The 14,782-nt window shown below is 42.9% G+C and overlaps 1 pseudogene; it reads right to left on the reverse strand.

Annotated features, from left to right (window-relative positions):
* Positions 1–2,905: 2,905 nt before the first annotated feature.
* Positions 2,906–8,842, reverse strand: LOC102853905 (annotated as a pseudogene).
* Positions 8,843–14,782: the final 5,940 nt, after the last annotated feature.

The raw sequence follows: 14,782 nt of genomic DNA on the forward strand, positions 1-14,782 counted from the left end.
ATAAATCAACTGTGGTGCTTCCCCACAACGGAGTACTCTACAACACTGAAAAAGAATAAAGAATTAATAAAGTGCTGCACTGAGTGGCCATTATATTAGGTAAAACAAGTCAGTCATGTTGTTGTTGTTAAGTGCTGTCGAGTCGCAGGCGACTCATAGCGACTCTATGAAGGAGAGTCCTCAACGCTTGGGTGTCTTTCATCCTCTCTCCAGCTTCATAGGGTTTCTGGAGGCAAGCTATTACGGAAGTGGATGCCACTCCTCCTTCCAAGCTTGTTTTAATCGGGGAGCTCTACCCCACTCTCTGTCCTCATTGGATAACCAGCCATTAACTCATTTGACAATTATAGTATAAGACTCTTATTAGAGCTAAGGAATGATTTACACACAGAAATGTTCTTAGATGGTTACTAGGGATGAGAAGGGAGAAAAAGGGGAGTAAAAATTAATAAATAGATAAATTAGGTGAAAGGGGTGGCAGAATATAAAAGCAAGTTGTAAAGACATTGCATTGGTTAATTAAATTGATCAATTGTAATTAATGTTATAAAACAAAAAGGGTATGAATGCTGGGAAAATACCAATATGATTTGTAAACTTACACTCAGATGTGAAAACCAGAAATTTATGTTCTTGGATACTGCCCCAAAGACAAAACAAAGTGGGGTTGGGAAACACCCCTGGAGGCAGCAGCAGCCTGTGTGTTTGGGGGAAAGGCTTCAGCGTCACATCACTCCCTTCCACCCTTCTGACCCTGAGCAGGCTGTCTTTGCGGCTGTTGTTGTTGTTAGGTGCCCTGGAGTGGACTGTGACTCCCTAGATCCTGCAAACATTGGGTCCTCTCTCTGAGAAAAAGGGAGGCAGTGAGGTACCCACCTGTCAGGACTGCCAAGGGCAAGAAGGTGAGACGCCTGATACATTGTATTCCAACACAAATAACACATGACCTTCTAGGCTTGTTTGCTAATTGCCCCTTCCCTGCTGAAAGTTCTTTTGCGAGCTTGCTAAACTTTATGACAGCAACAAGTAAAAAAGAATTGGTGCTTATGGGGAAATACCCCCCAGGGGAGGAAGAGTATACACATAGAAGGCATGCTTGATTTACATAAAAATACCACAAACCCTGAAGCTGGGTTTATCCTCATTTCCACACCTCTTTTGGCAGCTGGCTCCCACAGTCCCTCTTCTTTAGCCCTGGGCACAAGCTTTTTTTTTTTTTTTAAAAGAAATTGTGAAATTATAATATTAGAAATTTGAGTATATATACACACACATACACATAGCCGAAACAAAATAAATAGGTTTATGTCCCACTTCTGTATTTTATTATGTAAGAATTATGTAATCCCTTATGCATTGTATCAATTTTATGCAGGTTTCTGTAGCTTGTAACCAAATCTTTTTCATATAATAATGTAATCTTTTATTTTAATGAGTGTTGGAGGCAAGGTTTCTGAAGCTTCGTCTGACATACTTTGGACATGTTGCAAGGAGGGACCAGTCGTTGGAGAGGGACATCATGCTTGGGAGGATAGAGGGACAGTGCAGGAGAGAATGACCCTTGATGAGATGGATGGACTCAGTGACTCGGGTAATGGGGGTACGTGTGTAGTGGAGACAGTGAGGTTGGCACAGGATAGAGCAGGGTTTAAGGCTGTTGTACATGAGGTCGCTATGAGTGACAGGTGACTTGATGGCACATAACAACAACAACAACAACATATCTAACTATACAAAGAAAGAAAAGATATTTAAATGGCACAAGCTTTTGAGCTGTCACTTCTCTCTCCTGTGCTCATATTGATGGGGTGATATGAGTAAGTTCAAAATTTCCTATATATCAGTTATAAAACTGACATCAGTTTTCTCCAGCCCACAAAACTGGTTTGTTTGGTTTTTTGTCTTAGAATTCTTAGTACTTTCCTTAGTCATGTAAAATGGTTAAATCTGTCTGTTTACTGGGAAAGGGAATGCATCTCCTTGATTACCTCTTTGAAGCTGTTTTTCCTTGTCATAGGTAAATTGTAACTTAATCTATTTTTCCAAAACCTGTTTTTCTCAGCTATACATTAACATTCTGCTAGGTCGTATAGCCCTGGTGTGTCCACTTGCCGTACAGAGGTAACTAACTTGTGGTCACTGTGAAGCCGAACACTGTGACACTGATGTGTCAAATGCAATAATGGTTACCCATGGTGGACAGTGTTTGGTGGAGCTCCCCGATTGAAACAAGCTTGGAAGCAGGAGTGGCATCCACTTCCGTAATAGCTTGCCTCCGGAAACTTTACGAACGTGGAGAAAGGATGAAAGTCACATAAGTGTTGAGGACTTTCATTCATAGGGTCGCTATGAATTATCTACAATAAGATGGCACTTAACAACAACTATATATGTTAACTAGTTTATAGGTTGCCTGTTTACTGGTATCTGTGTGTGAATGCTTTTTCCAAATGTAGAACTTCTTTGATTTTACTAACCAAAGTGCATTGTTAAGTGAGTTGGTGTCTCACCTGGTATAAAAGCCTGATGACTATTCCCAGACGGGGAGGCAGTCTTTGAGGCCAACTAGCTGTCCTCTCAGATCCGTAATAAAGTGCGTACGGATATTGCAATCCATTTGTCTTATTGGCAATTGACCACAGAAAGAACCCCTTGAGCTCAGTAATAATATCACCTCTTCAAATGGGCAGCTAGTTCCACCAGTGCAGGCGGTGCTAGGATTAAATGCATGTATGTTTTTTTTCCATGGCCTCGGACTCACTTCCTTTGTCCTACTAGTCCTAGCTTGGCAAAGTAGTTGGTTCACTAGTGTTTGCCAATTGATGGCATTTATGCCTTAATCAAGAGAAAAGAACTATGTTGCACCTAGGATGGTCACACGAAAATAATGACACAGTTTATTCACTCATTCATTGCTTTTCAGAACCGGCAGAGTCTCTGAAGATTTATCAGCCACAATCTTCCAGAACATAGGCTTGACTTCCTCCATGGTGGGGGTGCATCTGAGGGGAGGGACGGACATTGACTCTTGTGTATAACTCCTGTATTCAGGAAACTCCTTTTTTTCAGATAATCCACCCTGGGACTTTCCTCATTTTAACATTGCAAGTTTTGTGGCCTGTGGCTCTTCAGTCTTGGCCAGATCTGCATCCTGGACACTGTAGCACAACCACCTGTGTAGGAGGGATGCTGTCATTTTCTGAACCTGACATCTAACTGCTGTTCAGTCTTCTTTCTTCATGGTGTGGTGGTTCCCGCTGGCTTTTTACAGTCCTATTGTGAGGTGGCTCAGAAGCTTCCCAGGACCACGAGTGATGTTCTGCCTCCCACCATGCCTGGTCTAGTGGGTCGTGATGGGTCCCCTGCCTGCTCCCAGCCGGCATTTTTCTCGGCACAGCCTGATGTCTTTTTCCTTCCTCTCAGGGCATTGTGGGTGGCTGAGGGAGGCTTTGTCCTGGCATGATAACAAGAAGCGCTCAGGAAAGAAAACACTTCTACTTCCCCCTCGCCTTAACTTTGCGGCAGACAAATGCTCAATGAATACACAAAACCAGGGCTCTTTGCTTTCTGATGTCATTTCAGATGAAGTTGGATGTTTTAAAACAAGGCAAACACCACCACCAAAAATGCTTCACTCACTCACTCACTCACTCACTCACTCACTCACTCATTGTTGTCCAGTCAGAATCAGCTCACAGTTGCTTCTCCATTGCGTTTCTAAGGCAGTCAATCACATAGGAGCCACTTGTCCATCTTTCTCCTTCAGAGCTGGGGGTGGATTTGAACCACCAGAGTGACATGGCCTTTGGGTTAGCAGTACTGCTCCCTACAGGCTACACCACCAGTCTTCTTCCCATTGCTGTTGAGGTGTAACTGATTAACGGCTGACGCTGCAGCAGGTTTTCAGAGGCCGTCAGTCATATGGAAGGAGATTGTGGAGCCGCTGGGAGATTTGAACTACCAGAGAGGTGACACTTTTGAGTTACTAGTACGACTCCCTATCCTCTAGGCCACCAGAGCTCCCTAAAAATTCTTGGACTGTAAAGAATAAGCATGTGGCAGATTTACATAAATTTTCTCAGTCAGTCAGGAGTGCTTTTAGCAGCAAGTAACATTGCTTGACTACAGGGACTCAGGATATAGACTTCCCATTTTTGCAAAAAAAGTCTGTCCGGTGGTAGTTCCTTCTGATACTGATTCAGGGCTCAGTCCTCCCAGGCCCTGCACTGGTGTCAATGATGTTTTCTAGGACCCCTCGTGTCAAAAGAGAGAAGCAGCAACTTCAGGCATCATATTCTGTACAATTGGATTCATGGAGGAGAAATGAGGGAGCCCAGATCCAAGGCTCTTTCCTCCTGGGCCAATCTCTTACCAACATTGCAGAATTCCTTTCCTCAGCACACTTTCTCTTACATTCTATTGGTCAGGACTGGATCATATGCGCTTACTGAAAGGTTTCAGATCAAAGCCAAGAACCACGCCAAGGTAGAAATATTTCTCAGAGTTTATTGCCTGCTGGGCTACTCAGAAAGGGTAGTAGCACTGGGGGTTGGGCTCAGGGGGTTTATATGGGGCCATTGCAGTGGCTCATTGGTGCATAAAGTTTCTGGTTTCGGGAAGCTGGTTCTGGGGAAGGTCCTGACATAGGATTTTCTGGTTTCGGAAAATGTCCTGACATAGGATTTTTAAGTTGAGCTTCAACCTCCATTTTGGTTTTTAGCCTAACACTTACCTAAGCTATAGGTAGATTCTACCTTTGAAGTTAAGGGATCTCTGTCCAGTACTTATGCAACACTGAAGTTCTTCTAGGAAGAAGTGTGACCTCAGTCTTTCCTTATTGGACTTCAGAAGTCCTAGCTTATGAATTAGGTCTCCCAAAACTATGTGTTGAAATCTGAACTTCTATGCCTGTGTATATAGCCAGTATGTAACCTTGAGAAGGTTTTCTTTATTATGCTAATTAGACCATATTCAGTAGGGTGTGTTCTTAATAGGAATCACTTCTGAATTATAAAGACAGTATAATGGACACAGAGATACGTCCAAGGGGAAAATAGACAGCACACGAGGGTAGTGTACAGCCAAGGAAGCGAGGAATAATCTGGATGACCTTCAAGGAAAGAATGGATACCAGCTGAGACCCCGGTGTGACCTTTAGTTTTAAGAATAAGTGGAAGTTTCATTTCTGTCCTTTCAATTCACCCGTATGTGGTGGTGTTTGTATTGTAGAAACTCTGGGAACTTAGATTCTCAAGAGTTCTGGTCCTGATCCGGTTGCTGTTTGGCTCACGTATGAAGAATTGAACAATGTGCGAAATTGAACCCTTCATCTTCAGTATGGCCCCCATGGGCCACCAAGGAATGGGGGCGGTGAGGGTTTCTGCATGAGATCGCTTCTCAACAAAGTTTCTGTGGCAAAAAACACTTTGAAAGCAAGTAAACGAGATCTTTTTTTTTTTTAATTATTTTACCTCAGATGTTACCCAGTGTCTGCAAGATTGGCTAGTGAGCTTCTTTTCTCAGCTCTCAGCATTTGTGCAGGTAACGTACAGAGTTAGATGCAGACACTGACACATACACACATGTGGTTATAGATTGTGCTGTCTGTGGAGTAGATGGAGAGCCATCTGTCAGGAAAGGCTCGGGAGAAGTCCATCGGGGCTGAGGGGAAATGAGACACCCAGTTCTTTTTTGTGTGGTTCTTTTTTTATTATTATTATTGATTCCAATGAAAATTTATAGAGACTTTGGATTTCCATTTATTCATTGTTGTACTTTTCTCCCTGCCCATCCCTCCCCCTTAGTGCAATCTTCTTTTTGAAAAGTGAAATTCTGTCATTGTTTTACAATCCCTCCCTCCACGTCCACTCCACTATGCAGCCTTCATTCTGGACTCCTGTCATGACAAAAATACCCAATCACATATCCCTTTTAAACAGTTTTCTCCCTCATCTGTTTCAATGCAGTATGCATTATTTATCCATCTTTCTCAGTCTTCCCCCAACCCCAATGTCAGTCCTGTTTTATACCAGTAGAGACCCAGTTCTTTAAGAATGGGCAAGACACAGGGATACAAAGCTCCACATCACCCTACCCAGGGCTCCTGGCTTTTATAAGTGCCCAGGTGCTGGAATGAGCCCAAAACACCTCACTCTGGAGCCCTGTAGTCTAGGGGGTAAGGAGTTGTGCCACCAACCCAAAGCCAAGTGGTGTGAGTGCACCAGATGCTCTGCCACAGAAAAAGAACGAGATGTCTTCTTCCATGTAATTTACAGCCTCTGAAAACCCAGTGGAGGATCACCTATGACTTAGTTCTGGCAAAGTTTGAGTTTCGAGTTTGATTATCTTTCAGTTGGCAAATGACAGTTAAAAAACCAAATAGGGACTCTGAGTGTCACTTTAGGAATACATTCCTACAGAAAACTAAAGCAATTCCAGGTTTATTCAACCTTGTGAGAAGAAGGATCCCGTGAGAGGTGCAGATACACTTGTGACCAAGGAGGTTAATGAGCAAATGCCTTTCTCTGGTCACTAGGCCTGGGAAGTAGGGGACGACCACCTCATGGTCCTACTGCTGGCAGCAGGCTGGCTTCTGGGATTCAGGAGTGGATGTGATGGTAATTGAGTTGCACTCATTCAAGGCTCGCTAAAGGCTTTAGTTTTATAATTTAGAACATTAATTGACCTATTGGCAGCATCAGGATGAATGGTGAAGAGACTGAGATTGTACACAGCTTTAGTTTGCTTGGCTCCATAGTCAACAGTCTTGGTACCAGCAGCCAGGAAATTAAAAGGCGCATTGCCATGGGAAAGTCTGCTGTTAGGGACCTCTCCAGGGTACTGAAGAGCAATGGTGTCACTGGAGACTAAGGTGCGTCTGATACAGGCCATGGTCTTCACAATCACTTGTTATGCATCAGAGAGTTGGACAATGACCAGGGAGGATAGAAGGAGAATTGGTGCCTTTGAGCTGTGGTGCTGGAGAAGAGTATTGAGAATACCATGGACTGCTAGGAAAACAAACAGATTTGTCCTGGAAAGGGTTAAATCGGGTGGCTCCTTGGAGGCAAGGATTCTGAGGCTCCGTCTAACATACTTTGGACATGTTGTGAGGAGAGACCGGTCCTTGGAGAAGGACATCATGCTTGGGAGGGTGGAGGGACAGCGCAGGACGGGAAGGCCCTCCATGAGGTGGATTGATTCAGTGACTGGGATAATTGGTATGGGAGTGTCAGAGACAGTGCGATTGGCACAGGACAGAGCAGAGATTAGGGCCGTTGTGCATAGGGTCGCTATGAGTCGCAAGAGACTTGACGGCACATAACAACAACAACAACAATTGACCTATTGGAGAACTTTGAGGTAAAATCCTTAGCTCTAGATTTCCCAGACTATCAGAAATGTTACCAGACATCACCATCATCTCTTCCCTTGGTCACACGGTGTCATATGCACAGGTGTGATAACACAGGGCCACTGACCGGAGAAGGGAGGTGAGTCAACTTTCCCTTCCCACTTTCCTTCTCTCCTTTTTCCCTCTTCTTCCTCTGCTTTCCCTTTCCCATCTAATCTCCCCCTCCTTCTCCTTCTTAATTTTTCATTTTTTTTCAACCATGCATCTTTATTCAGAGTAGTTTTTCCAAGATAGACTTATGAAATAATATAGAAAATCATTTCAACATACCGTTTCATTTCAAAGGCCAAAAAAGTGAGGTTTAGTGGAGAGATTATTTCCTCTAGAATTTATATTAGTATTAATTAGTGAATGAACTTAATTTAAAATTGAAGAAATAATTTAAGAAAATTTAATTTAAAGAAAATGTCATTTAAAATTGAAGAAATTAATTTGAGAAAGAATTAACTCTAATTCTTTCTTTTCTTAAATGCATGTTAGCAGGTTGAATGCCACCCAGTTGAATGGGTCTCTTTTGGCTGTTCAATGAGAAAGAGAAACTCTGAAGGTAAGAAATAGCCAAGCTGTAAAAAAAAAAAAAAAAGAAAAAAAGAAATAGCCAAGCTGTTCCACTGTTTGTGGGGAAGAAGTATCCTAAGGTCGTGTCCACCTTTTCCATGAAGACTAAAACAAAAATAATGAGTGCGCTCCGATTACAAATAAAATTCTGGATCCCTGGAGACAAAAATTGGCAGACAACACGAACTGATTCTGCATCTCATAAAAGCGCAATCACTTATTCACATTGTACTCAGAGTTTAATGGGCAGAAGGAAAAATTCTGTGGGCATAATGTGAGCTTTCACTGCTCCCTTCGGAATGAGGGAGGTACCTCCCGTCCCCACAGGCTGATCTCGGCAGTTTTTAAGTCTGTTTCAGTCTAGTCACAAAGTTACAGAATCTGATTCTTCTTTTGGCTTTCTTCTCATTGACCTTGCCAGGTTGACCCTCACTGGCAAAAAAAGATTAGCCGGTAACGCACAAATGTGTCCTATTTCTCTCTGTATTTCTCCAGCAGGCTACCTCAGTCAGCAGAGTTAACTCTGACGAAATAACTTCCATTCGCAGGAGATTTGTGTTCACTTCCTGTTTGAATAACAGGCACAGACTCAGCATTGAACCCAAGAGACTGAAATGGGCCTAAGAATGAAAGTTGCAGGCGGCTTAATTCCTTTTGCAATTTTATTCAGATCATAAACATTTTCTTTATTTACAAGAGGCAATAAGTATCTGCTTCTAGAATTCTAGTTTCCCCACAAATGTCTTTTGCAGGAAAGGTAAAAGCTTCTTCAATCAAATCAGGACAAGCAACAACAGAGACTTGTGTATCAGCAATGTTACCGTGTAATCCCTTCTGCAGAAGTCTGATGGGCTCAATACGACTTGACATTTAAAGGGAAACTCAACACAAGTCATTTGGTTCTACTTTAGATATTGTTGTTGTTACATGTCATCAGTTGTCTGTGTCAAGACTGACACAGCTGCTCTTTCTCACTCTGCAGCAGTTCCTGACAGCAGTTTCCCAGTGCAATTCATTTCTTGATTTCCCGACTGCTGGTGCCAAAGGAGATGACTGTGAAAGTGAGTAAACTGAAATTGTTAACAATCTCAATCTCTTCCCCATCTATCATGGTGCTGTCAATTGGCCCAGTGGTGAAAATCTTCATTTTCTTGATGTTGAGCTTCAATCCATATTGGAGATTGTAGTCCTTGTTTTTCTGCAGCAAACACTTCAAGTTTTCCTCCGTTTTGGCAAGCAAAGTTTGTTTCATCTGCATAACGCAGTTGTTGATGAGTCTTCCTCCAATCTTGATTCCACATTCCTCCTTATAGAGTTCAGCCTCCCAAATAATCTGTTCCACATATAGATTAAAAAGATCTGGAGAAAGGATGCATCTCTGACACACTCTTCGTGGTTTTGAACCATGCAGTGTCTCCTTGCTCTGTTTTGACAACTACTTCCTGGTCCAAGTATGGGTTTCACATGAACGCAATCAGTGTTCTGTGATTCCCATTCTTCTCAAGATTAGCCACAGTTTGTTGTGATCCACGCAGTCAAACACCTTTGCACAGTCAATGGAACACGGATAGGCATTCCTCTGATACTCTTTGCTTTCAGCCAACATCCACTGGATATTGGCTAGGATGTCCCTAGTACCAGATAAAGCTACTGAAGGCTAATTCTCACAAGAGTGCACCAAACATGAACACATGCTGATTCAACTTGACCAAAGAAACCTCTGTCTTCATTTCCCCTTAATTTACTTTTAAGTAGCTATTATTTATTGAGCTTGCTATCCATCTGTCAGTGTGCCATACCATGAAGGTTTGCATGGTGCAGTGATACTGGAAACTATGCCTCTGGTATTTCAGATGCCAGCAGTCACTCACAGTGGAGACATTTCAGTGGAGCTTTCAATAGGAAGACTAGGAAGAAAGACCTGGTGATCTGTTTCTGGAAACCAACCAGTGAAAACCTTCTGGGTTCCCACATCTATTTTGCAGATGCATCTACTTTGAACTGTCCTCATGGGGCTTCCCTCTCTAGAAATGAGTTCATGTTGAAAAAGAAGGCCAATGAGGGTGAAGGAGACCTTCAGTGAGATGACTTGGCAGGAGTTGCAACAAAGGATTGGATTACATTAGTGATTGTCAAGGTGACTGGGCAATGTTTCATTCTGCTGTACAGAGGATGCCATAGGCTTAGGAGACACACTATGTACCTGACAATACGTTAAGCATTTTACATATCTTTATCTTATTTAATGAATTCTCCCCCAAATCTGGGGAAGTGGAAGACATGTGAAGAAAGAGGATATATATCTAAGTTTACATGGCTAAGAAGTGGTAGGTCCAGGTCATCTGACTTTAAAACTCCAGGTCCTTTTTTTTTTAACCTCTTAAATAAGGTAACATCTTTCTTTATGAAATGAAAGGACAGTATAACATCCCCAAGCCCCTTGGCTATGCTTACTGTGAACATTTTCACACACTTGCTCTCTCTCTTCTCTCTTCTCTCTTCTCTCTCTCTCTCTCTCTCTCCTTTCTCTCCTCTCTCCTCTTTCTGTTTCTCTCTCTCTCAGTATACATACACACTTCTTTCTAGTTATCCATCTGGAAGTGGGCTGCAAAACATCATGACCTTTTACTCCTAAGTACAATCTGAGCTTCCCAAGGACAACAACCGTTACCTTCCCAATCGTAGTATCTTCATCATTCCTGGGAAAAGCAACTTGATTTCAATGTCATCATCTAATATACAGTCCTCAATTGTCACCCTCCCCACCTGCGTTATAGTTAGTTTTTGTGTCAATCCAGAATCAAAGGAAGATTTCTATATTGCCTTAGCCAATTATGACATTTTTGTCTCCCCAGCAAAAGCAATCCATTTACATCCTTCCCTTCTTTGTAATCTTGGATCCTTTTGAGAGTATCTTTTTGATATTTCTGGGCACCTTTTCTTGGGAACATCCATGTTCTGGAGATTGTCAGCTTCTTCATGTTTATCCAACTTAAATATTTTTGGTAAGAACACCCCACAATGAGGGTGCGTTCCTCCCTTGTATCATATCAGAGGTGCCAAGTGTCCTATTAACACCCACTGCTGTCAGTGTCAAGCCTGATCACTTGATTCAGCTGGGTTATCCTGATATCTCCATGCAAGGCCCGTTTCCTCCTTTGTAATTATTAATGATATGAGCTAGAATATGGCATTGAAACATATGAGGGAGAGAACTACAGTTCTCTGTATAAAAGGAATATATATATAAAAGGAATATATGATTCAATATTATTGGTATGACAAGAGGCCAGAGTAAGAGCTGCATAGTAAAGTGGTCTGGGGTCTTGGGTGGGGGGACTTTCATAACAATGAAAGAATTTTTTTCCCAAAGATAAAAGTGAACTGGGATGGAGTGGGACATGGAGGAAAATGTGCAACAATGAATGAATGGAAATCCAAGTTCTTTATGAACTTACAATAAAATCTCAATTAAAACAAACAAACAAACAAACAAACAAAATAATACGAGCTAGAGAGAGAAGATAATTCTCTCAACCAGGAGCCCGGTTGCAAGTGACAGAAAACTGGTTTAAGCACATTTGCTAGCTTATGTAACAGACCAGTCCAAACGTTTTCTTTATGTTTGCAGATCCAAGGATGGGTCAATCTCTTTCTTCCACATCCTGCTCTTCCTCCCCGTCCCCCTTTTCCTTCTGTTGGCTGCATCCACAGACTCTCCCTATATGATGGAAAAAGTATATACACTCTGGACACTAATCGTTACAATTAACTCTAGGGAAACAATGTCCCCTTTTATGACTGGTGCCAGCAAAAGGCCCCAGAGCTGTTCCTCACAGGCCCGGCTTGGGCCCTATCCCATCAGTAACTGATGGAAGACCTCTAACGCCTTCAACCCTTGGAGTTGGCCTCAGCATCTTTGGTCTAGATTTTTGCTTGTCTTTGTGCTCCACGCTGAGGAATCTGTGAGCATAAACATCATCATCTAAGGGAGCTCATGTAAGGACCCTCAGGGAAATCTGCTTCTTTCCCTTCAGTTCTCACTGTCATGGGCAGTACTGTACCTGGCACCTCCTGGTCAAAGTCAACCCAGCTTAGCCAAAGCACACAGTCAGTGTATTACATCCTTTTGATAGCTTAAACCCCATTCTCTTTAGTTGCACCTAATGGCTTATTAACAGGGCAAACAAGAGGACTTCAAACTCTTTACTGTCTTTGCCTGAAGGAGGTACCTTATAAAGGCTTCCTGGTCAATTTTCCTAGAAGGTAAATGCCATGTCTGGAAGGAGGAAATTCTCTTCCCTCTGGGAATTACACTCTAGTGGAGATTTTGTGATTGTGGTATCAGCTGGACCGGACAATCAGCCAATGGGGTGGCTTGTTGATAGGAATCAGGAGCATATGGCCAAGGTTATGGGCCCAGCCTGATTGTTGCCTGGAGACTGGGGTCAAGGCAGGAGCACAAGGTTAAGGGCATCTGTCAGTTATCTACTGCTCTGCAAAGACTCTCCTGCCCCAAAGAAGCCAACTCTGTAGTTTTAAAAGGAGAATCTTTCTCTTGTGGAGGCCAAGGAGTATTCTGCAAACTTTTGTTGTAAGACTCTTGTCTGAGATGGTATTATCAAATGTTTGTTCCTTGCCTGTAGGTTTTCTTTTCACCCTGTTGGAAAACGTTTTTGATATGCATACAGAGTTAATCTTTAGAAGATTTCATGCATCAATTTTATCCTCTTTAGCTTGTGCATTTCTGATTGTATTTGGCAGTCTCTTTATACCTTAGACTAGTGCTTCTAAGCTTGATCCCAGTTTGTCTCTTATAAATGTTATGGTTTTGGGCTTTACTCCCAGGTCTCTTATCCACCTTGAGTTGATATTTGTGTATAATGTGAGATGTGGATTCTGTTTCAGCTCTCTGCAGGTGGAAGTCCAGTTTTGCCAAGCACCATTTGCTGAAGAGGAACCTTTGTAGAATGAGTATAAGGATTCGGGAGGAGTGGGAGAGGCTGGAAGCAGAGGGATGTGGATGTGCAGGGGGTGGGAGGATTAATCATCGGGTTGTACAATTTGATGGGTGGGGGAGGGTGAGGGAAATGGAGAGAATTTGTTCAAATTTATATTCAAATTTTGTAAATAAACTAGTAGAAAAATATTAAAGGAGAATATTTCATGATTGCTCAGAAGGCAGTTGGGAATTTCTGCTTGTCTTGATTGGACTTTGTTAACCTTGGCTGTTAGTGTTTCTGCATCAATGGCCAGCTAGGGGCTGGCCAGTCAGGGTGGCTTTATGTAGTGGACTGCTGTCCAGTGGGGCAATAGGAATGACCAGTGCCTCTAATGGCCTGGAAGATGAGGCCAGGCTTACACACATGCTGGGTTGGGTTCACAGTGAGGGGAAGCTGCATGGCTTCCTGAGGCCCACGCTCAGCACTGGTGGTTCATTATTCCTCTCCATTCTATTGGCCAAAGCAAGACCAACACTAACTCAGATTCAAGAGATCAGGGGAGAGACTGCAGTCCTTAAAGGGAGGAGGTAGAGTCACAGCACAAAGAGGATGCTAATTTAGAGAAGGCGAGAACCATGACTCTTTCTATAATCTATCCTGGTGGGTGTGGAGGACGTTTTATTTCTGATATTACAGTTTTCATCGCTGAGGGTTTCTGCAAATAGGATATGCCTCAATTAATGTGTTCCTGTGAAGAGCACCTTGGATCTCTGTCAAACCATCTCTTTAGAGCCTGGAGCTAGTTTTGAACTCTTCTCTCATCTTTTTTTTTTTTTTTTAATATACCAAGTACTTTATTATATGTGGCTACCAGTGTATGTATAATAACTAGTTGTTGTTGTTATGTGCTGTTGAGTCGCTTGCAACTCATAGTGACCCTATGTACAACAGCCCTAAACTCTGCTCTGTCCTGTGCCAATCGCACTGAATCTGATACTCCCATCCCGATTATTCCAGTCACTGAATCAATCCACCTCATAGAGGGCCTTCCTCTCCTGCGCTGTCCCTCCACCCTCCTAAGCATGATGTCCCTCTCTAAGGACTGGTCTCTCCTCACAACATGTCCAAAGTACGTTGGAGCCTCAGAATCCTTGCCTCCAAGGAGCTGCCCGGTTTCACCCTTTCCAGGATGAATCTGTTTTCCTAGCAGTCCATGGTATTCTCAATACTACTAATTATTATTATTATAGGGTGAAAACCCTATAATAATTAGTAGTCTTGTGAAATAGAAACTCATGAGAATTCAGAGATGTAGATGTTGTTGTTGTTGTTATGTGCCGTCGATGTAGACCTCTGTATAGTATGGCATGCGTGTGGTAGACATAAGCTTTTATAGAGGCTTTGCTATTTAACTCTCCTTAGAATATTCACTGGTTCATAAGAGTGGTTTTGGAGACCTTTGAAAGAGTCATTTTCCTACGAAAGCAAGCAGGTTTTCTGGGGTCTAAGGGGATTTGAACTTGAAGATAATCCCGCCACTGGGGATCATGCTGAGCATTGTGCAGACAGAATCGCCTCATATCTGCAGCTGCCTGGGAAACTCTCATGAGCCCGAGCCCACCTTCCAGCTGCTGAACCACTTAATTCAAAGTCCTGACACTAGAGGAGCCAGACAAGGCGAGCCAGAGAGGGAGGCCCTTTCCGCTGTCAGGATCCATCACTGCGCAGGTCAGTCAGCTGAATCCCCCCTTTTCTGTTCCACCTACGTCTTAGTTCTCGGAAAAGTTCCTGAGGCTGAGCGAGTCAATCTAAGGCCCTTCCAGATCCTGGGGAAAAGAGAGGAGAGGAGAGGAGGGAAGAGGAGGGA

The sequence above is a fragment of the Elephantulus edwardii genome, unplaced genomic scaffold (assembly GCF_000299155.1).
Source record: "Elephantulus edwardii isolate Elephantulus edwardi_28Jun2011 unplaced genomic scaffold, EleEdw1.0 scaffold00121, whole genome shotgun sequence".
Lineage (NCBI taxonomy): Eukaryota > Metazoa > Chordata > Mammalia > Macroscelidea > Macroscelididae > Elephantulus > Elephantulus edwardii.